The following is a 24,336-nucleotide window of genomic DNA, read 5'->3' on the forward strand; positions in this document are numbered from 1 at the left end:
GATATATGCTTGGCTAACCTTTCTAAAATTTTGCAGCGATGTGCAGATACTGACCTTGTGTTAAACTGGGAAAAGTGTCATTTTATGGTTCAGGAGGGAAAGTGCTTGTACATTTGGTGTCTAATATATGAATAGAGGTTGATAAAGCCAAAGTTGAAGTGATAGAGAAGATGGCTCCTCCTACCAATGTCAAGGGAATTCGAAGTTTCCTAGGACATGCCGGGTTCTACAGACGCTTTATCAAGGATTTTTCTAAAATAGCTAAACCTTTGTCTAATTTGTTAAGTAATGACACACCATTTGTATTTGACCAAGAGTGTTTGGATGCCTTTTGCAGGTTGAAGCAAGCTCTCATCACTGCACCAATCATGCAACCACCTGATTGGAGCCTACCTTTGAAATTATGTGTGATGCTAGCAACTATGCAATTGGGGCTGTTCTTGGTCAAAGAAAGGACAAAAAGGCTTATGCTATTTATTATGCTAGTAGAACACCGATGAGGCTCAAACAAATTATGCAACAACTGAAAAGGAATTTTTGGCAATTGTCTTTGCATTGGAAAAGTTCAGACCTTACATTATTGACTCAAAGGTGGTTATATTTTCAGATCATGCAGCCATCAGGTATTTGCTCCGTAAAAAGGAGGCTAAACCTAGGCTCATTAGGTGGATTCTGATGCTACAAGAATTTGATTTGGAGATTAGAGATAAGAAAGGAGCTGAAAATGTAGTTGCTGATAATCTTAGTAGGTTGAAATTGGATGGTGAAGAATTGGATGAAATCCCTATTGATGAGTTCTTTTTGGATGACCAACTTTTCTCTCTTGTTGCTAAACTACCTTGGTATGCAGACTTTGTGAATTATCTATCTTGTGGAATATTACCTCTAGGTATGACATGGCAACAAAAGAAAAAGTTCTTGCATGAAGTGAAGTTTTATAGATGGGATGATCCTTTACTCTTTAGGAGATGTTGTGATGGTTTAATTAGAAGATGTATTCCTGAAGAGGAGGTACAAAGTATTTTGCATCATTGCCATGCTTCTGATTATGGAGGTCATTTTGGCATCTCTAAGACAGCTAGTAAAATTTTGCAAGTGGTTTCTTTTGGCCAAATCTTTTTAAGGATGTGAGGAAATTTGTGTTGAATTGCGATAAATGTCAAAGGAGTGGAAATTTGTCAAAAGGAGATCAAATGCCCCTAAATAATATTCTTGAAGTGGAATTATTTGATGTTTGGGGAATAGATTTTATGGGGCCATTCCCTCCTTCATATGGTAATAGATACATCTTAGTTGGGGTTGACTATGTGTCAAAGTGGGTGGAAGCTATTGCAACTCCAACTAATGATGCTAGAGTGGTAGTGAAATTCTTGAAGAAATTTGTCTTGAGCATTTGGAGCTCCTAGGGCTATAATTAGTGATGGGGTTCCCATTTTTGTAATAAGCAATTTGAGAGCTTAATGAGGAAGTATGGTGTAGTGCACAAGATAGCTACCCCATACCATCCTCAAACTTCAGTGACAAGTTGAAATTTCTAACAGAGAACTCAAGCATATTTTGGAGAAAGTGAATAATTCTGAAAGATTGGTCTATCAAACTAGATGATGCTTTATGGGCATATAGGATCGCCTACAAAACCCCTATAGGAACTACTCCCTTTAGGTTGGTGTATGGTAAGTCTTGTCATTTACCCGTGGAGCTAGAACATAGAGCATATTGGGCCATTCAGACCTTGAATTTTGATCTTAAGCAAGGGTGAGAAAAGGTTGTTACAACTTAATGAGCTTGAGGAATTGAGGATGGATGCTTATGAAAGTGCCCGTATTTACAAAGAAAGAACTAAAGTTTGGCATGATAAGCATCCGAGGAAAAAGGAATTCAAAGAAGGTGATTCAGCTTTGTTGTTCAACTCAAGATTGAAATTGTTCCTGAAAACTCAAGTCAAGGTGGACTGGTCCGTATAGAGTTTCTAAGGTTTTCCCTTATGGAGCAATAGAAATTTGGAGTGAAAAATCTGGGAATTTTAAGGTCAATGGGCATAGATTGAAGCATTACATAACTGTAGCCCCAATACTAGGAGCAAGCGTTACAAGCTCTCCAATCCTCACCTCTTTTCAAGAAAATTCATGAAGAGTCCAGCTAAGGACTATAAATTAGCCCTCTTGGGAGGCATCCCAAGTCCTTTTATTTTGCTTTTGTTGATTTACTTTCATTTTCATTAATTTTGTTTTTATCTTAAATCTCCCCAAATTCAATTTTTGACATTGTTAAATTTTGTCTCTTGTAGATGTAATTCAATGAAGAAAGGGCTGGTGAACTGTTGAGAAAGTAATTCTTAACTTGAAAAATTTTGTCCTTCAAAAGAACTGATAAGTTTTTGCTGCATAACCTGTGCAGGAGCTGCAATCTGGTTTATGCAGAGGAAATGTACATTCTGCAGCAAAAAGGGTGTCTGCAGCAAAATGGCTCATGTTTTTGATGAGGTTGGATGTATATCAATGGAGAAAGGTTGGTGAACTACTGAAATTGCTATCTGGTTTATGCAGAGCAGAAAAATAGAATCTGCAGCAGATCACTTGTGTTTTTGGTGAGGTTGGGTGGGTAATTTCTAATATTTGTGCTTATAATGATATTATGGTGGTCAGTTGGTCATTTTTGCAGTTTCGAGCTCCTTTGGGGTTGTAGGATTCAAGGTAGAAATGTTGCATTTTCTTGGCAAATCTTGGAGAGTTCATTTCTCAATTGTGGTTAGATGCAACTTCATGTAGATTTTTATGGAGTTTTATTTGCTAAATGTTGATTTGCAGAATTTGTCTTAAAATGGCATAGTTCTCAAAGGTTTTTTTATGTAGGATCCATTTTTACATGCTTGTGTGATGCACTTTTGATGAACTTTGAATATATTGATGTGTTTTTGGTGAAAATTTCTCATGGTTTGTGCTTCATAGAATTATATTTCATCATTCCAGGGTATTTTTCACACTTGCAATTCATGTTCTATTGCATTCTTAATTTTGTTGAATGGTGCATAAGAATCGTGATAGCTTATGCAATCCTCGCATAACCAAAATTCTTGCCATTTTTCACCTTTATTGCAAGTGCATAAAGAGAGTGCATAGCTTATGCAACTCTGCATAACCTCATTTTGTCAAATTTCATATCTGTCAAAACTTGCATAAGGTGAGTGCATGACTTATGCACACTTGCATAGCTTCAAATCCTTCATTTTCTCTCTCTGCCGAGTCTTGCATAAGGAGAGTGCATGACTTATGCACTCCTGCATAACCAAAAATCCAAAACTCCAATTCTGCCGAAGGTTGCATAAGCAGAGTGCATAACCTATGCACTTCTGCATGACCAACAACCCAGAAAAATCAACCTTGCCGAGGGGTGCATAAGGAAGGTGCATAAGTTATGCACCTCTGCATAACCAAGAACTCCAAAAATACAACTTTGCCGAACAGTGCATAAGCAGAGTGCATAACCTATGCACTTCTGCATAACCAGAAATCAGAAAATCCCAAAAGTTGCCGAGACCTGCATAAGCAATGTGCATAGCCTATGCACTTCTGCATAACCAAAATTCTAAATTTCAAAACCTACCGCAGAGTGCATAAGGTGAGTGCATAGCTTATGCACATCTGCATGACCACCAACCAAAATTCCAAAACTTGCCGAACAGTGCATGAGCAGAGTGCATAACCTATGCACTTCTGCATGACCCAATTTTCTGAACAACCACTTCTGCCGAGAGATGCATAAGGGGAGTGCATAACTTATGCACTCCCGCATAACTTCGCTCCTCAACATTTCAAGGGTCACCGAAACATGCATAAGGACAGTGCATAACCTATGCACTTGTGCATAAGCATTTCTCTGAAGTTTAAATCATTTTAACACATGTACAACAGAGTGCACAGGTTATGCATAAATCATTTTCCCCTTATGCAGTCTCCTACAAACCCGATTCAAATTCATTTTCGGCAAAGAAAATTCCCACCACCTCCACTTCCCGACTCTTCACCCCACGACCGCCCTTCATCCTCCATTTCTTCCAGCATCTCGCCATCCCTCTCCCATCTTCTCCACCAGCGCTCTCATCACGAAAACCCTAAATCCCCCTACATTTTCATTTCCCCCTATCTCTTCTCCAATCGGCAATGGATTCCCCTCCACATTCCCGCCCCGCCTCTCCTCTCGAAGTCTCTCCATTGTCATCCATACATCCCACGTCCAATCCTCCACCACAAACGACACCCCCACCACCTCCATCAACCACATACAAACGCAAAATCCGATCCAAGTCCGTGCGACCCATGTCCTCTGCTCCTCCTCTGTCCAAACGTAAAAACCCACCCACCCCATTTTCGGAACCACCTCCTAAAAAGCCAAAGGCTCCAGCCTCTACACCTTCTTCCAGCAAAAAGACAATTTCAGCAACCCCATTTGTATCAAAGCTACCCTGGCCTCTCCATGATACAATTCAAAAGCCGCTTTCAAAAGACTCAAAGATAGAAGGGTACAACCTACTAGGTATATGTCCACGATGCTCTACAATCTCGGGTTTATTTGACAATGTAGTTGCATTTCTTGACGGTATGGGTTGGACAGAATTTGTGCATAAGCAAGAGGTAGTTTATCCGATTCTAGTCTTGGAGTTTATTTCTTCATTCTCTGCTACCCTCAACTTGCATGATGTAGACCATAAGCCAATTATGACATTTAGATGCTTGGGGCAAAATAGAGAACTGTCATTAGACCAATTTCATGGCATTTTTGGTTTTGCAATTGATGGGTTCTTTAGAGTACCACACACTGGAGTAGAGGTAGCCAACAAGGGCATCTGGAATCCTGCCCAATTTTGGAGAATCATAACAAACCAACCTCAAACTTTCTCTGCTGGTAGATCCAAAACATCCCAAATCCTTGATCCTGCACTTAGGTTTATTCATAGGCTGATGGCTAGCACCATATTGGGCAGAGGGACTAGTTCTGGTGCTGTGGGCAAATCTGAACTATTTATGTTATGGTGTGCATTTCACAAAGTTAAGGTATCTCCTGGTTACTTCTTTTGTGAACATGTGCTGCATATTGCCACCAAATCCATTGGTGACATTGTTTTGGGTGGACTCATTATCACATAGCTAAGCATTTTGGCTTTAATCCTGCAGAGCACTCAATCCCAGCACTTGAGGACACTTCCTATTTTGATACTGCACACTTAACCAAAACAGGGTTCCATTTATCATATTTTGACACTGGCCACCCTGCAGCAGAAACTGAGCCAATTGCACAACCAGAAACCCAACCTTTCACACCAGTCCCACAGCACCCTACTACACCTACCCCACCCTCACCTACTCAGACATTCCAGCACCTGCCAAATTTCATACCTCCTACAGCTGAACCTACCTCATCCACAGCACCTCCTGCATTCAACACTAAAGCCTTATTCACCTACCTTGACAGGCTTAGTGATGATATCTACTTTGTGGATAGAAAGCTTGACAGTGGTCTTGATACACTAAAGGATCGTCATGATCAGCTATTCGACCTTGTCATGGAAACCAGGGACAAACAGAAAGAACTGAAGGAAATGGTGAAACAACTCATGATCTTTCTGGGCATGCCACCTCCACCTCCATCACCTCCTCCTGCACCATCATTTCGTCAGCCAGCAGCAGCCACCAGCCCCTTAGCAACATCCTTGGACAAAGGAAAAACAATAGACATAGATTAGTGTTTATTTTACTTTTGTTCAATCTTGTAGGACCTTTTCTTTGTAAATATGTTCAAACATTTATAGTTTGTTTTGGATTTTGTTTGTTTGTTCTGAATTAGTTTGTTTTAAATTCTGTTTCTTTTGAAGTTTTATTGGATAGCTATTACATTAGTCTTCTTTGATTTTTATTGCACTTATTGCCCTTTTGTACATATCTGCCCATACTCCATATATATTTCCATACTTTTACTGCTGGTTGTACATTTCCCCTTGCCAATTCCCATGCAGCAGCTTTTGTATACACTGCACAGCTATGAATTTCCTCATGCACAACTTTTGCATAGCCTGTGCAACTCCTTCGCTACTTGCAGAATCGCATGTGTTGTATTTCCTTATGCAATCGTCCCGCATAGCCTATGCAACATATATTGCCTCTTATGCAGACCGCATGGCTTATGCACCTTACCTATGCACATGCTCGATAAAGACTTAACTCTGCATAACTTCTTATGCATCCTTTAACTTGAATTCTCATACTGTAACTCTTTCTTTTTGTTCTTACCTTTTTTACAATTCGGTCAATATTATTTGCTTTGAGTTTTGGATATCTATCGCTTGAGACATTGAGGACAATGTCTAATTTTGAGTTTGGGGGTGCACATTTTGATTTTTAGCTTTATTTTTCACATTTTGAGTATAAGAGCATCCCATCCCATTTCATTTACATATATTGTAAATATTTTACATATACATCCATACATATATATTCATTACACATTTACACACACATTATACATCACTTAGAAATTGTACAAATTGCATACAAATAGACTTCCTCCATTTAGTTCATGCATTACTCATTTTAGGAATCATACACCATGCATTAAAATCTTTTGCCAAATCCCTTGAGTATTGAAAAGTTGCCTATGAGAGTGATTTGACTTACCTTTAGTTGGGTTTGTGGATTGAAAGTTTCCTAAGAGGTGCAAAGCTTTGAAGTGTCTATCCCTTGCCTATATCTTCTTAGCCAAAAAGCCACCCAACTAGTCCTTTAGAGATTGGAGTGTTTAGAGGGAGTTATTGGATATAAGGTAGTCAAATGATGTCTCACCAATCCTAGAACAAATTTTCTAAACCTTTCAAGGCGAAATACCAGCTTGTACTTGGAAAGAGAGATGATTAGGCATTCTTTGATTTAAAACTTCTCATTTTAAACCTTTGGCCCTTTTCCTAATTAAAATTGACCCTTGCAAACCCCTTTTGAGCCTTTTTATCCCTAATTTTTCTTGAATCCCTTATTGTTACCTAGCCAATGAACCAAACACTACAACCCTTTTCATGAGAATAATTATTTACAATATTAGGTACATAAAAAAAAGAGAAAAAGAAAAGAAAAAAAATATATACAATAAAAGGGAGAAGAAATGCTTGTCATCTTGTAAAAGTGCTAGTATATGTGCTTTTCACTATTGCCATTCAAAATGAAAGAAATCCACCCAAAGTATTAAAAGAAATGAGTTTGGGGGTGGCAAATTTTAGGGACAATCATCAAAAGAAAATGCAAAATACAAGTTAAAGTATCAAAATGTCCCTCCATTTTTATGTAAACTATGCTAGCACTTGACAATCGTCATTGTGTATTCTTCTCTCCCATATATATAAAAAAGAGAAAAAGAAGAAAATATATAATAAAGTGTACCTTATGTTTCAAAATTGAAAATATTCTCATGCTTTGAATCCTTTTTACCCATCTTTCTTTTTAGCCTCATTTTGAACCCCATGGCCCCATTACATCCCTAAAAAGACCTTTGATCTCTTGATAGTACTAGCTACATTAGTGGAGATAGGAGTAGAGAATTTGCCTATGGGATTGGGAAATTATTCATTCATTCATTCAATTCCATCATTCCATATAGAGACACCTTGACTATTGATTGTTCTAGAATTCCTTTTGAGCATGACTCTCTCTCTTTTGATTGGTTGGTTTGGGGATTTTGAATGATAATTGACTTGATGGCTAAGCGGTGAAAGCTTGGATAAGCATTAGATACTTTGCATTTTGAAGGATGGGTATATGGATTGTTGGTATGGCTAAAGGTATGTTTAGTTACTTTAATAGGTAATTTTCATAGCTCTTTGGATAAGGCACCCCTAAAAAAAAACTTTGCATCACATTTTAAAGTTTGCTTGAGGACAAGCAAAAGCTTGAGTTTGGGGGTATTTGATGCACACATTTTGCATAGTCATTTAGGTCTAATTTCACAATCATTTTATTTGATTATTAGTCATTTTTAGCTAATTTCATTAGTTAATTAGTTAGTTTTTCATAGTTGTCAATTTTGCACTAATTTGTAATTTTTACTTTGTTTTGTAGGAAAAATGGTGTTTTTGAAGGACTAAAGAGAATTTTGCCATTGAGGAGTGTCTTCTACAGAAAGATGCCAAAAACAAGTTTTCAAGTCGAAATATGCATTGACCAAACTGTGCATAACTTGTCATAAGCTATGCGATTCGCATAAGGAGGAAGATCACTTCGTAACCAAATTAAATGTGCATAAGGAGATCGCATAGCTTATGCACATTCTCACCTCCCTTATGCACATTCACGAATTTGTGCATAACCTATGCACTAAGTCATGCAATGCATAAGTGACCCAGAACCAGTTTAAATCGCATAAGGGATCGCATAACTTATGCACCCACTTATGATCCCATAAAGAGTTCATTAATGAGTCAAGTAAGATTCCCTTAATGTATTCCTCCTAGAACATACTATTTTAGGTCTCCATGTCATAAAAATGCTATAAATAGTCCCATTTTCTCATTTTAAAGAAGGGGAGACAAGGAGCAAAGAAGAAGGAGGAGGCTAAGCAGAATTTGAGGAGTCATTTTCACCTTCCACACCATTTTCAACTAAGATTTGCAGATTTCTTCCTTCCTTTACATTTTTCTACATTTCTAGTGTTTAATTTCTTACTTCTTAGCTTAGATTAAAGCTTTATTTCCATTTAAACTCATCATATCTTGTAAGCATTATGGATAGTGAGTAGTTTACTTTTGATTCTGGAGTAAGGGTTGTAATATTTGAGATATTTTGTGGATTTTGATTGGGTAATCCATATTTTGTGGCCTTAATGAGTTTTATTCATTTCTTGTATGCTTAATGACATGCTTAATGTAGGATCCCATTGAGTAATGTTCTTAATCCATGGTTGAAGCAATCAAAGGAGAAGACCTTGTGATAGATAATCATGAAATTGGACTTAATTAACTTAGACCTAGAAATAGGCTAAGGATTAAGAGGATTCACAGATTAATTAAAGAACTTAATGGGTCTTAATTAATTCTAAGTCCACGAAAGTAGGATTAGTTTGATTAAGGCACTCTTTGTCTCACTCGAAAGGGAATTCAAAGGATTTAAGGATTAATCTCCTTAAAACTCATAAGTTTCATAAGATTGGACAACCAATTTAAAATCCCAAAATAGCTCGAATATGAAATCCGAACTCCTAATCACCTTTTACCATTGTTAATTTCTAATCAAATTTAATCATTTGCCATTTTAAATATTGCCATATTTGAACTTGCTTATTTCTATTTGATGCAATTTTAGTTTAATTAATACATTGTTGAATGGAATATTAAATATGCACATTTAGATTTCATACTCCATTACCCATTAATTCATTACTTAATCTCATAAATACTTCAATTTAGTCAACTTTTATATCGAAAATTCAATCATTAACACAACTCCTCGTGGGATCGATATTTTTCTATACTACTTGTACGGCCCGTGCACTTGCGGTTGGGACGCATCAGCCATATATGTGGGAGCCTTCCTCACCTGGTCAGCGCGCTTTTGGGAATGAAACCTCCCAAGGGACAAATCCGTGAGGCCCATGGGCCAAAGCGGACAATACTAGCTGGAGAAGGATCGGGCTGTTACAAATGTAATGGCCTGGCCCACTAGTGATATTGTCCACTCTGGGCCGAAGCCCTCACGGTTTTAAAGCGTGTCACTAGGGGTTACGAACCACCAACTTATAAACCCAGCATCTCTCCCGTGTTTTGTCGATGTGGGATTTGCCTAGGGTGTTACAATCCACCCCCCTTATGGGACTCGGCCTCGGCGAGGTTTGCCCCACCATCGTTCAAGGTTGCACGCGAAGCGGCTCTGATACCACAAATGTAATGGCCCAGCCCACTAGTGATATTGTCCGCTCTGGGCCGAAGCCCTCACGGTTTTAAAACGCGTCACTAGGGGTTACGAACCACCAACTTATAAACCCAGCATCTCTCCCGTGTTTTGTCGATGTGGGATTTGCCTAGGGTGTTACACAAACACCTAAAGGAAATGGTGTCCCTATGGTTACTTTGCATGGGCTGGAAGTCCAATTGCAATGAGCTTAAAAACTCAATTGTCAATTCCTTAGAAGCAGGTTTTTGAATCCTAGCAAAATCACTCCAACATATTTTTTCCAAATATTCACTAACAGATTCATAAAGTTCTATCTCCCTGAGACTGTGTTCATCAATGTACTTGGTGGCTAAAATTTTCTTTTTAGCAAGGGCCTCATAATTTTTCCTCATTTCAAAGTCCCTAAAAGTCCATGGGTAAGATGAGTTTACTTGATTTCCAGATTGAGGGATAACTGGAGCAATTTGAGACACTGTTGATGAATGATGCAAGGGCGATTGGACCCTAATTGGAGTAGAAGAAACCTATGGTGAGATAGGATTTTGGGCAGCAGAGCGGGTTCTGGCACTAACAGATCCTGGGGAAACAACTCTAGGCTGTTTCGGTGAAGCAGAGGAGTGGAGAACTGATTTCTTTCTTTTTTGTGTCTCATATACAGCTGAAGGGGAAAATTTAGTGTGTTTTTGGGAGGGAGGTGTTACATCTTGGGTGGCATTGTCGGGATTAGAGGTGGAATGAGAGGATTGGCGAGGTGGAGAATTAGGGTTCGTATCGGGAATTTGGGGATTTGGGGTCAAAATGGGTGTTTCGGCAGTGGGTGGTATAGGATTTAGTGTTGGGGTAGAAAAGTTACTGTTAGTAGCCATTTTTATGGCTCGTATTTTAGGTATGTGTGTTGATGGCTGTTTGGTGCACACCATGGAAGGAACAGTGAAAGCTTAGGTCGTGCGGCCGATGAGATGAAATAGGATAAAATGGCTAGGGTAAAGGTTTAAGTGGTGATATACCTAGTGTCTAACATGAGGCATATTGGAATAAAAGGGAAAAATTACATGCCCCGTGTGATTGTACATGAGGTTCTACATGAGGCATGTGAGACTCCTTGAAACTCTCGACAGATTTTACATTTTTAACAATTTAAAGTGCCAAGAATAGGTTTTGGTGGTGACATTACCCCCAGCATACATCATGTTGAACCTAGTGTTAAATGACCTAATATAAAACCTAGAAATGTGATCCTAAACACACTAAAACCAAATCCAAAACACAATTTGCACAGAAATTTCACTCAAAATTCAATTGAAACCCAATTAATCGCTAAGAACAATTAAAATCTATCAATCCACCAAACACAAACTAAAATATTATTACATTAACAATCACACCACAAGGAATAACACCCAAATTCAACCCCAAACTCATCATTAAAAATTCATGAACAAGGAATAAAATTCTGCTACAGACACTATTCGCATGATTAAATTTATGCAGAATTGTATCATGAAATTTCACAAAATATACAATGACAAATATGTCAATCTCAGTGTACTACATCAAAATTAATTACCCAAAAAGTAAAATCAAAAGCATGTTGCTATTGATTACCATTAAAGTTCCTATATTTCTCACCAATTTCCTCAAAATGTTGCAACTAAAATGGCCTTTCACTCCATCATGTTCCTGCAATCAGACATAAAGCTCAAATTAGTTCAGATTTGACTTTGTTAAAAACAATATGCATCATGGAAGAAAAACATAAGGTTCAACAACTTCCCAGGCATTAATTCTTTCAATTCAGCATACACATTTGCTTGAAAATCTCCACCAACCTGCAGAAAGAAACTTTAATGTCAAATTTGAGTTCAATGGGATATAAGATGAAACAAAATAAAAGAAAAATTAAGTACAAGGAAAAATTTTTGGGGTGCCTCCCAAAGAGCACTAATTTTAGGTCATTAGCTTGACCCTCCTTAATTTAGTGAATTGGTGAATCATCAAGGAAACAACTTGTTCCCTTCTCAATGGGCTGGCCTGTGATATAAATCTTGAGCCTTTGACCATTAACTTTAAAACAACCAGAATTTTCACTCCAAATATCCATAGCTCCATGTGGATAAACCTTGACGACCTTGAAAGGACCAGACCATCTTGATTTCAACTTTCCAGGAAAGAGTCTAAATTTAGAATTATACAATAAAACCTGGTCACCCTCTTTAAACTCCTTTCTTTTAATATACTTATAATGCCAAAATCTAGTCCTTTCCTTAAAAATCTTAGCATTCTCATAAGCATCCAACCTTATCTCTTCAAGTTCATTTAATTGAAGTAACCTTTTCTCTCCAGCATTATTTAAGTCAAAATTCCAAGTTTGGATTGCCCAATATGCTTTGTGTTCCAACTCAACTGGCAAATGACATGATTTCCCATAGACTAGCTTAAAAGGTATAGTTCCAATGGGTGTCTTATAAGCTGTCCTGTACGCCCATAATGCATCATCTAGCCTCAATGACCAATCCTTCCTTGAATGATTAATAATTTTTTCCAGAATTCTCTTCAATTTCCTATTAGATACTTCAACTTGCCCACTAGTCTGAGGATGATAAGGTGTAGATACCTTATGAGTAACCCCATATTTCTTCAAAAGATTTTCAAACTGTTTATTGCATAAATGAGATCCACCATCACTGATTATAGCTCTTGGAGCTCCAAATCTAGTGAAAATAAACTTTTTCAAAAATTTCACTACTACCCTTGCATCATTTGTAGGGGAAGCAATGGCCTCAACTCATTTAGACACATAATCCACACCTACCAAAATGTACTTATTCCCAAACGATAATGGGAATGGACCCATGAAATCTATGCCCCAAACATCAAATGACTCAATCTTCAAAATCTCTTATTGTTTCATTTCATTTTTCCTTGAAATATTCCCCACTCTTTGACATCTATCACATCTCAAAATAAATTCTCTCACAATTTTAAACATGTGTGGCCAATAAAATCCAGCTTAAAGTATTTTAGCCACTGTTTTATCCACACAAAAATGACCTCCATAGTCAGAAGAATGACAGTGCTCTAAAATGTTTCCTATTTCCTCTTCAGGCATGCACCTTCTAACTAGGCCATCATTACATCTCTTAAATAACAATGGATCCTCTCATGTATAAAATTTCAAATCATGCAAAAATTTCTTTTTTTGTTGATAGCTCAAATCTGGTGGGAGAACTCCACATGACAGGTAATTGACAAAATCTGCAAACCATGGCAAAGCAAAGAATAACAACTAGCAATTGCTCATTTGAGAAAAACTCACCAATTGGCAATTCCTCTTCATTTTCATCCTTACTCTCATACTTAATCCTTGATAGATGGTCCACCACAACATTTTCAACTCCCTTTTTATCTTTAATTTGTAAGTTAAACTCCTGTAGCAATAGAACCCATCTTATCAGTCTTGGCTTTGCTTCTTTTTTATTCATCAAATATCTTATGGCGGCATGGTCTATATAGACAATCACTTTCGATCCAACTAGGTATGATCTGAATTTTCCACAGCAAATACCATAGCTAAAAATTCTTTCTCAGTGGTGGCATATTTTACTTGAGCATAATCTAGAGTTTAGCTGGCATAATAGATTGCATAAGACCTCTTCTCTTTTTTCTGACCAAGTACAGCTCCCACAGCAAAGTCACTAGCATCACACATAATCTCAAATGGTAATGACCAATCCAGAGGTTGCATAATAGGGGTTGTTATAAGAGCTTCCTTCATTAAAAAGAACATCATGATTTAATAAATTTGCAAGAGGTTTAGCAATTTTTGAAAAATCTTTTATAAATCGCCAGAGAACCCAAAGATGCCCAAGAAAACTTCTAATTCCTTTCACTGAAGTTGGTGGAGGCATCTTCTCAATCACTCCTACTTTGGCTTTGTCCACTTCAATTCTTCTATGTGATACCAAATATCCAGGAACAATGCCTTCTTACACCATAAAATGACATTTCTCCCAATTTAGCACCAAATCTGTTTCTTCACATCTTTTAATCACTTTAGAGAGATTAGATAGACAATTATCGAAAGAAAAATCATATACAGAAAAATCATCTGTGAAAACTTCCACAATTTCCTCAATAAAATCAGAGAAAATGGCCATCATACACCGTTGAAAAGTAGCTGGTGCATTACATAAGCCAAAAGGCATCCTTCTATGTGCAAATGTGCTATATAGACATGTGAATGTGGTTTTCTCTTGATCACTAGGATGTATTGGGATTTGGAAAAAACCAGAATACCCATCCAAATAATAAAAATATGAATGTTTTGCTAACCTCTCTAACATTTGATCAATAAAAGGCAAGGGAAAATGGTCTTTCCGAGTAGCACTTCCTGTAATCTCTATACATCCTCCACCCTGTGACAATTCTAGTAGGTATCAACTCATTATTTTCATTTTTCACAACGGTCACACCTCCTTTCTTAGGAACTACATGAACTGGGCTAACCCAACTACTATCAAAAATAGGATAAATTATCCCAGCTTTAAACAATTTCAAGACTTCTTTCTTCACCACCTCTTTCATATTAGGATTTAACCTTCTTTGATGTTCTATGGTGGATTTAAAATTATCCGCTAAAAGAATCCTATGCATGCACAAGGTAGGGTTTATACCCTTTATGTCATCAATGGTGTAACCAATGACTTTCTTATGTGCTCTTAACTCTCTCAGCAATTTTTCAACTTGTACATCACTCAAACTTGCATTAATAATTATAGGATAAGTTGAATTAGGTCTAAGAAAAGCATACCTTAATGTAGATGGAAGTGGTTTGAGGTCTATCTGTGGTGCATCCTTCTCATCTAGTAAAGATGGGTGTGAAACTTCATATTTCAATTCTTCAACTTGCAAAACTTGATCTCCTACAACTGCTTGAGTAGCTTCCAAAATTTGAGCAAAAGCTGCAACCTTAGGATTTTCATCCTTTGTTGTTTTACTATGTACCAAACAATTCTCCAAAGGGTCCTCAGGATTTCTTTTCTTAAATTCTACTTCCACAATCTCATCAATAACATTCACCTTAAATAAGGATCAACTCCATGATGTTTCTTCAAAGTCTAATTCAAATTAAATTCCACCTCCTCTTCTCCAACTTTTAATGTCAATCTACCATTCTTTACATCAATTATAGCCCCTGCTGTGGCTAAAAATGGCTTTCCCAAGATGATAGGTATGTGAATATCGTCTTCCATTTCAAGAACCACAAAATCCACAGGAATGAAAAATTTTCCAACTTTTAAGGGCACATTCTCAAAAATTCTTATTGGATATTTGATGGATCTATCAGCTAGTTGCAAAAAAATGGTAGTGGGCTTCAAATCTCCTACCTTCAGCTTTTCACAAATGGAGAGTAGCATCAAACTTACACTAGCTCCAAGATCACACAATACCTTTTTAATACTAGTGTCCCCAATGTGACAAGGAATAGAGAAACTTCCTGGAAAAAAATTTTCTATATTAAGGAATCTAGATAATTAGCACAAAAATATACATTTAATTATAGTTATTTTATTATGGTTTTTTTGCAGGAATGCCTGATGGTGACTCCTTGCCACTCAAAGTTTCCCTTAAGGATGGCATGAGAATAAGATACCATAGGAGCCACCTATCCTCTATTTTAAAAGGTATCAAGCGGGTATTTTCAATGATTGATTTAATTTAATATAATTGATTAAGGATATTTGATGAAGAAAATTAATGTTTATAATGGAATTTGGCAGGGAGGGTGTCAAAGTGAAGGCATACTATGTGTGGGCATTTCATGATAATTTTGAATGGGGTCATGGTTACACTGTTCGATTTGGCATCGTTTATGTTGATTATAAGAATAATCAGAAACGTTATCTCAAATACTCTGCTTATTGGTTTAAAAAATTCCTTCTAAATTAACATTTAACCTAGCTAATCCTATGACTAAGCTGCAACTAAATAAATAGAAAATCAACAAATTTCTCAGTTATGAATCTTCTTTCTTTATTCTTCACCTTATTATTATTATTTTTTACCAATGAGTTAAAACTCAGTGATTATTTTTATTTTTATATGTGATGTGGCTTTTCTTTCATGAAAACATAATAATAATAATAATAATAATAATAATAATAATAATAATAATAATAATAATAATAAATAATGATGGCAAGTAGATGCGAAGAATGGCTAAAGGTTAAATATAAAAGACCAGAATGCTTGCCAGAGAACTTGGTAACTGTTAACAGGGGAGACGAGGCAACAAAAATAGGAGCAAGGTCCAAGGGTTGTGTTCATAAAAATCCATGTTCATAGTCTCAAGAGATAACTTAATTAAATTCTTACATAGATTGAGTTCATTATGAATACAAAATACAAATATGTGAAACCCATATATTTAATAAGAGAGTCTCACTATATATCTTATTTCTTGAATTCATAGTGGACTAGTCTAGATAAGAAAAATCCCTAATTGACTAGCTCAAAACATTATTACAGATGGAAATCGATACCAATTATATTAAATTAAGACTAATTAGTGAGTTGCCTGTGCAAGTACACGTGGCTACTAAATTAAACTTTTAAGATATAAATATTTTTAATTTATATATTTTAATTTTAATTAATACTTGAGATTAAAATAATATTTTAAATTTATTGTTAATTACTCCACATTTTATTTTTATTATTTTTATGTTAACTAAACATTTTATCTAAGATTTTTTAATGAAAATTTCATAATAAAAAAATTTATCAATATAGTTGAAATATTGATTAAAGATATAAAATAATATAAGCTTAATTAAATCATATGATTATATTCATCACTTTAAAATATGAAAAATTTTTTATATTCTCTTAATAAATTAAAGAAATATAATATATTTAAATATTATATTTATTTAGTAATATTAATATTATTCTAAAAAATGAAACTGATAATCTAAAATATATGAAGGCAATGCAAGAAGAAAAAAAAATTATATGCATGTACTATATAAAATTGTATATATTGTAAATTACCTAATAATAATGGTTACTTATTATAACTTTAAAAGAATAATTATTAAATATTTTGTAACTTACCCACATAATTAGGAAATTAATAACTTAATAATATTTAAAATTAATTAAATAATTAATTAATAAAAATTGAGAAAATTTAATGAAATTTAAAGTTTTTGTAATATAATTTTAAATTATTTTAAGATATACCATCCTTAAATTTTTATAATAAAGTGAAATATTAAATGTTAAATCAGAAATTTATAAAATATAATAATAAATAAAATTTTTAATTATTTAGTCATGAAAATTGAAATAATAATAGCAATAATAAATATAATTAAAAGAAAATAATAAATAAAAAGAAAAAAAATTAAATACTTAGCATAATAGATAATAATTACTATAATTATAAATGATAATCTTTTTATGCTAAGTATCGCATGATAACACCAAGAGCGCGCGCGCACACACACACGCATATATATATATATATATATATATATATATATATATATATATATATATATATATATTTGTTTTTTATTTTAAAATATACGATAATTAAATTTTTATAATAAAATGAATTATTAAAATATTAAATAAGAAATTTATAGAAATGTAATAATAAATAAATTTTTTAATCATTTAGTTATAAAAATTGAGATAACAACAATAATAATAAAGATAATTAAAAAAAAAGAGAATTAAATAAAAAGAAAAAATTATATATTTTGCATAATAGACAATAATTATTATAATTACAAATGACAATCTTTATACGTTAACTGTCACATGGAAACACTAAAAAAAATTTTGTCTGAATATTAATTACTTTTATTATTTTAAGATATAATATTTTTAAATATTAAAATATTAAAAAAGAAATTTATGGAAAAGTAATAATGAATAAATTTTTTAATCATTTAATTATGAAAATTGAGATAACAATAATAATAAAGATAATTAAAAAAGAATTAAATAAAAAGCAAGAATTAAATACTTAGCATGATAGATAACAATTACTGTTATTATAAATAACAATTTATATATGTTAAGTGACACGTGACAACACTAAGAGTAAATATATCTTTATGGCAACACCAATAAAAATTGTGCATACTATATATATATATAGATAGAAATTCAAGATATACAATTCTTAAATTTTTATGACAAAATGAAATATTAAAACTTTAAATAAGAAATTAGAAATGTAATAATGAATATATTTTTTAATCATTTAACTATAAAAATTGATATCACAATAATAATAATAATAATGAAGATAATTAAAAAAAAAGAACCAAATAAAAAGAAAGCATTAAATGTTTAGCATAATATACAATAATTATTATAATTATAAATGATAATCTTTGTATGTTTAGTGTCACATGATACGCCAAAAGTAAATTCATTCACGTAACAACAGAAATAAAATATATAGATAGAGTTGATTTTAGAAACATTCCTTTTTCACCATTCATAAAATTTATCAATTTATCCATGAATGAAAGTATATTTTAAATAATTTATAATCTTGGCCTGCAAAAAAATATATGCAAATTAAAAACTAAATTATTTCTGAATTAACAAGGTTATGGAGTAAATTAATTAATTAATAGATGCTTGGTTTTATTAGCTTATTTGACATCCTCGTAGCCGTTTGTGCATTTGAATGCAAAATATGACAAGCACAATCCAATAAATAAATTATATATATATATATATATATATATATATATATATATATATATATATATATATATATATATATATATATATATGTATGGTAAACAAGAGTCTTAGGTTTTCTAATGGCGATTCAAGGCTCTTCCGTGATAGGCTTGTTGCTCTTGTGCAACCTTCTGGCATTAACAGGGCTCGTCTCAGCTTCTTTTAATCGCAGCAGTTTTCCGACAGGTTTTCTTTTTGGAACAGCTTCGGCTTCTTACCAGGTATACAATTTTTATTTCCTTTTTTGTTTTTTAATTTGGGAATTTTTTTTAATATATATTTTAAAGATTTTTTGAATGACTTTTAGTATGAAGGTGCAGTAGATGTTGACGGAAGGGGCCCAAGTATATGGGACGTCTTTACTCACAAATATCCAGGTTTTTATCCTCCATTAGATTTCATTTATAGCTTGTTTAGTTGGATTTCCAAACACAAAATTTTATGAAATTTAATATGTTTGAAAAATATTATACATTTATTCTAATTTTTTAATATTAAATCTCTTTTATTATGAAACATGTGAGTTTATTTTATATTTATTACTATATTGTTAATGGTGTATATGTTTATTAATTGTTATAAATTTATTAGGTATATATATATATATATATATATATATATATATATATATATATATATATATATATATATATATATATATATATATAATTTTACAAAAAATTATAATTTTTGAATTTTACTACTTAAGGGTAGTTTAAGAAATGATGACAAAGAAATTTCAATTCTAAAATTATACCAAACATGAATTATATGATATTTAATTAAATTCTATATTTTTAACTGTCATATTAAATAGTGAAATTCATTTCAAATGAATTTTAAAATTTATGTTAGAATTGAACTCGACAAAATTTATGTTAGAATTAAATTAAATTTTTAATTTTTTTTTAATATTAACATATTTAAAAAGCTGCAAACAACTTTCACAATAATATTAAACAGACATTTAATATTCAGCTAGTCTTATTGTAGACTTTGATATTAAACTCTAAGCCACTGTCTTGGTCATATTAATTTTTTTTTTCACAATTTTATAATTTTTTTTTTAAATATTTCACATTTACCAATTACGTAGAATTTATTATTCTGTTCATTTAATGTTTATAAATAAAATTTTAAATCAATCAAAATATGAATAGAGATGAGTGAGGCCAGGGAGAAATCTCTTTTGAAGCTTGATATTTAATTTTGATGGTATGGGTGATACTGCAGAAAGGATTGTAGGCGGTGTTAATGCAGACGTAGCTGTGGATTTTTATCATCGCTATGAGGTTTCTAAATGATTTCTACATATTTATTTTCTGTCCTTATTATTATTATTATTATTATTATTATTATTATTATTATTATTATTATTATTAGCTATGCTTGTAATTTATATAGATAATTGAATGTGATGACAGGAAGATGTGGACATTATGAAGAATATTGGTTAGATGCTTTCAGATTCTCTATCTCATGGTCTAGATTGTTACCTCGTAAGATCATATATTTTTTTCACCGTTACTATTATTGCATGTAGTGTTTCACTCTGATCTTGAATAAAGTGAAATTATATATATATATATATATATATATATATATATATATATAATATATAATATATATATATATATATTATTAAACTTTAATGGGCGTTCAAATTTGAGTTTATAAGCTAGAAATAATTTTAATATCATTAAGGATAAATTCTTGTCTAGATTTAATATATTATGAATCTAATATACAATATATATGGTACGAACTCACATATTTGTCTTTGAGTTAATAATAGAACAAGTCTAAGGTAAATTCTTCCCTACCAATAAAGAGAAAAACATATTAAATAACAAAAAATCTTAGCTACAATCTCCCATATTAAATTTTTAATTGCATTTTTCTTTAATAAAATTATGGTTTATAAAAAAAAATAAAAAAAAAATTTGTTATGATGTGGTGTATAAGTTACTAATTTTTTGAGTATATATTACGTCCAAATTATGATTAAATTCGAAAAGTTTATGGTATGATCCGAGTAAAATATTTTCTAACTTTTGCCTTTTGGAAGATAGTGTGAATTCTGAGAAAGCTACTTAGATTAAAATTTGGAGAGTTCACTTGGTCTTTTCATCATAATGAACTTATAAACATATGTTTAGTTTTTCTTTTCTACCATGTAATTGTTTATGGGGGTAATGCTCATTAGAGACGCTCGATTAGTAAATTTTCAGCTTTTTATCTAAATTAATTTAAAAATTTTAATTTAAACAAAAAAAAAGAAATTAAGTTTCTTAATTTTGAGCTAAATAAAATAATTTACCTCAAAAATCAAGAAATTTATTTTAAAAATTTTAATTTTTATGTTAAATTAAATTTAAAATAATATTTTTAAATTAATTTAAACAAAAAATTAAAAATAAATTAAATTGAATATCTTCCATAAGTATAAGGGTGAAATTCAACAATTAATTAATAACTTATGCGTTAGATTCGTGCAATTATCATAACAAAATCCTTAACATTTATTGCACAGGTGGGAACCTAAGTGGAGGAGTGAACAAGAAGGGCATTGAGTTCTACAATAATCTTATCAATAAGCTCCTATCAGAAGGTCAACATTTTTACTGTTGTTAATAACTTGAAATTGCAACTTGATCACTTATCTTAGGAATTTTTTTTTTCAAGACTGATCCTTTCTAAGATTTTAGGAAATTTAAAGGGAAAACAAACAAGCATAAGAATTATACTTCTCATCTCTGATGAAAATATTCATTCACAGGTATACAACCTTTTGTGACTTTATTTCACTGGGATCTACCTCAAGCCCTTGATGATGAATATAGTGGATTTTTAAGCCCTCACATTGTGTAAGTAGAGAAAGAAAGAGAGTGCTTAGCAATAATTTTCACCCACTGAGTTTTGTGTATATATTCTGTTAATGAAATGCACTTGGAACCTGCACACAGGGATGATTTCAAAGACTATGCAGAGCTTTGCTTCAAAGAATTTGGGGATAGAGTGAAGCATTGGATCACATTAAATGAGCCATGGAGCTATAGCCATGCTGGTTATAACTTGGGGTTCTTAGCACCAGGGAGGTGTTCCAAATTCATGAATCCAGCTTGCCAAGCTGGAGACTCTGCAACTGAGCCTTATTTGGTTGGCCACAATATGTTACTTTCTCATGCAGCAGCAGCAAAATTATACAAGGAAAAATACCAAGTTAGTCTAATATACTAATTCATTATTCAATCCCAAATTTTTAATCACATCTAATGAATTGATATTGAAATGTGAAGGCTTCTCAAAAAGGGAAGATTGGGATTACTCTTGTTTCTCATTGGATGGTTCCATTCTCCAACACTAAGCTTGACAAGGTGGCATCTATTAGAGCCCTTGATTTTATGTATGGATGGTGAGTGTGCATAATCATAATCAATCAACCTCTAATTGTTATCAAATTAACATTAATTAATCAGTCCATTTTCTATTAATTAATCAGGTACATGGACCCACTAACCTATGGTGACTACCCACAAAGCATGCATACCCTTGTTGGAAATAGATTGCCCAAATTCACCAAAGATCAATCCATAATGGTGAAAGGATCTTTTGATTTTATTGGATTAAATTACTACACTGCATTTTATGTAGCTGCAGTGCCTGCTAATTCTAATCCAATTAATATTAGCTACTCTACAGATTCCTTCACTAATATGACAAGTAAGTTTTTTTTTTTATATAATTTTTTTAACTCTAATTAATCCCTGAATTTTCATACTATCTCATTTTCATTTATTTAATTTTTATTTTCATGCAGCCGAACGAAATGGAATTCCTATTGGTCCATCGGTACGTGCAAAAAACAAATTAATATTTTAATTTTTTTTGGGAGGGGATAATGAATTTTCTTTTCAATAATTTTGAGTGAATAATATTGTAGGATGGTTCGATTTGGTTTCATTCATATCCAAAAGGCCTTCGAAATATTGTCAAGTATACAAAGGAAAAGTACAATAATCCAACAATTTATATTACTGAGAATGGTGAGGCAAAAAAAAAAAAAAATCATGTTCATTGCATTATAAATTAATCTTAATTTAGATTGAAAGTTAGAATCAATTAACGTCTCTTAATTTGTATTTCAGGAATTGATCAGTTGGATAATGGTACCTTGACACTTAAAGAACTTCAAAATGACACATACAGAGTAGACTATTACAAGCATCATCTTTCGTACCTAAATAGGGCCATTCAGTAAGTTTTTTCTTTTTTTTTTTGCTCTATTTATATGCTTTTTAATTATCATTATTGTTGTTGATTATAATTAGTGGGGGCTGTTGGCAGGGAGGGTATTAATGTGAAGGGTTACTTTGCATGGTCATTAATGGATAACTTTGAATGGGCTGCTGGTTTCACTATGAGGTGTGGAATAAATTTGGTAGATTACAAAAATGGCTTGCAAAGATCTCCCAAGAAGTCAGCTATTTGGTTCAACAACTTCCTGCAGAGATAGATTCCATTTTTGCTGAGAAATAAACAATGAATACATCTGTTTTTGTGTTCCGTATGTCCAATAATTTCTAAAAATGGGACCTCTGATATGGAAGAATAAACAGGGAATGAATGTTCTGCTTGCTTGGTTTGCGGCATGCTCTAATGTCTTATTGCTTTAAATAATTTTGTATTTTTTTTTTCCAAAGGCAGATTATATTTCTTTATCTAATTGGTAGAAATAAAAATACAATCAACATCATCATCTAAAAAATGATGTTAACAAGCTCCAAGCCCTGCTAACACGCCCACACTATTGGGCTTTGCAGTATTGCTTTTTCTATCCACGTAGTATGCTGCTGTAAGGGAACTCGTAATATGAAATACAGTAAATTGAGCTAAAATATTCCATCATTTTAAATATGCCTATCATGTAGCCTAAAGTGAATTGAACTAATTAATATTACACTTTGGATGAGGTTCTATTATTATTAACAATTTATGAGAGAAAACTACACAAAATTTATTTAGGATGGTACGTAATAATAATGAATGAAAATAGAAAGCACAACTCGTTGCATCATTTTATTCATTTCCAGAAAATAGACTGCAAAAAACAAAAAAAAATTTACAGGTCATGGATTCGTTTTGGATTTTGACAATGACCCGTATAATAATTCTATAATCATTTGTCAGTCAAGTGTTAGCTATGACCGGAAGGTGAGAAAATAAAAAACTAGAAGAAAATGAGAAGCTTGCTTAATTAGGTGAAGAAATTAATCTAACAACGTAAAGTTATAGGCATGTGCGTAGGCCATTAATTATTAAGCTAAATGGCAACTCTACAACTACTGCTAATGCTTAATCATAATAATTTTAAAATATCGCCGGGGGGGGGGGGGTTGGGGTGGTGGGGGCGGTGTGGGGGGGAGAGGTGGGGAGGGGGAGGCGGGGTGGTTGGGGGGAGGGAATTTTTCTGCTCTGGTAGCTGTTGAGTTACTTGCAGATGACGAGCATGTGACATTTGTGCATTATAACCTAGTAATATATTTGAGGTTTGTGAAAATTTTTTAAGTGGAAAGAGACCTTCAAATCTAATTAATTTCTTTGAAGGAGTTGATGTGAGAAGGTACAACTAATGGGATTT

At 33.0% G+C, this 24,336-nt stretch overlaps 1 long non-coding RNA gene and 1 pseudogene across 1 annotated transcript; both read left to right on the forward strand.

The window, feature by feature from the left end:
• Positions 1-15,471: 15,471 nt before the first annotated feature.
• Positions 15,472-15,938, forward strand: LOC131170410 (uncharacterized). Its single transcript, XR_009141165.1, has 2 exons — positions 15,472-15,607; positions 15,704-15,938. It is a non-coding gene; the product is annotated as an uncharacterized LOC131170410 (long non-coding RNA).
• Positions 15,939-18,775: 2,837 nt separating this feature from the next.
• Positions 18,776-23,211, forward strand: LOC131170411 (beta-glucosidase 24-like; annotated as a pseudogene).
• The last annotated feature ends 1,125 nt before the right edge of the window (positions 23,212-24,336 follow it).

Source organism: Hevea brasiliensis, chromosome 11, assembly GCF_030052815.1.
Source record: "Hevea brasiliensis isolate MT/VB/25A 57/8 chromosome 11, ASM3005281v1, whole genome shotgun sequence".
Taxonomy (NCBI): domain Eukaryota; kingdom Viridiplantae; phylum Streptophyta; class Magnoliopsida; order Malpighiales; family Euphorbiaceae; genus Hevea; species Hevea brasiliensis.